A 1,259-nucleotide genomic window follows, 5' to 3' on the forward strand; every position below is an offset into this window, starting at 1 on the left:
GGGATCCTATGACCCCAGCTGACTTCCTGCCCTTTGGGCAGGGGGCTGGACTCGATCTCCCGAGGTCCCTTCCAGCCCTAATGTCTATGAAATCTATCTATGAAAACACATTGGTAAGATGCTATTTAATTTTGAACTACCATTCTTAAATATAGAATGCAATGTCATATACAATAACCCCCAATTTTTTTTTTAATGGTATGTGTCCCGTTTCTGTATCTTGCAAAGTTTGTCACCCTGATATTTGTTATATTAAGAGCCAAGATATATGTATTATCTGTGGTAAAAAAAAAATTCAAAAAGCAGTATCACCTTATTTATACCAAAAGTATAAAAATAATATTTCACAGTTTTACTTAGCAGAGAACAATAGTGTCATGATCTGAATGCATTTTTAAAAGCAGCTTTCTCCACAGTCAAGCAAGGCCATTCACTTAGTGTTCCCAAGTTGCTTGCAAAACACAAGAATCCTCAGGCTTGTTATTTATACAATCTTCATATATATAAAATTTAAACAATGTAGCAAAAGGTGGCTCATCACCCTACTCCATACAATGTAAAGAAGACAAAACAGTTTGTAGTTTAGGAACTAGGGAAAATATAATTCCCCATAGAATATAAAAAAGCAGCTTTAGGAGTACTAATCCAGTGCTTGGGCAACCCATGGCCAACAGCCCCAAACTGGCCCATAGAGCTGGGATTTTGTTAGCACTGGTGGCAATGGCCCCTCACTACACAGAACTTTCCCATTCTATGGTCCAGCTGGGAAAACCAGAGGCAACAAGGGCAGCTGGGTCCCAGGTCCGGCCTTCCTCACACTCGAGCTGGGCCATTCTAGCCTACTACCTCAAGCATTGCTGACCAATACTCTAATCCACTGAGCAAATATCTTCTATCCCAAAGAAGAGGTCAACATGTAAAAAACCCTATAAAATTACAACTATATAAATCATTGTAACACATTATCTCTTATTATATGCACATCTTCCTCAAGAATTATTTTATGTGCAACAGTTAAAAAAGAAAAAAAAGTGAACACTTAAAACAAAGCAAAACAACCCCCCCCCCCCCTTGAATATGCAGGAAGTTACTATGACAAATTATAAAAAGAAAAGGGTTGGGTAGAGATAAAATTTAAACCTAAATGGGGCATCTAAAAAAAAAAAAAAAAAAAAAAAAGACCAAGAAATGTTTTTCAACAAAAATGTAGCCTAACCAATACAATGAGAAAAAGAGGTAATTTGAAAAACAATTCCCTT

This window comes from Crocodylus porosus, unplaced genomic scaffold (assembly GCF_001723895.1).
Source record: "Crocodylus porosus isolate Cpor-Errol unplaced genomic scaffold, CroPor_comp1, whole genome shotgun sequence".
Lineage (NCBI taxonomy): Eukaryota > Metazoa > Chordata > Crocodylia > Crocodylidae > Crocodylus > Crocodylus porosus.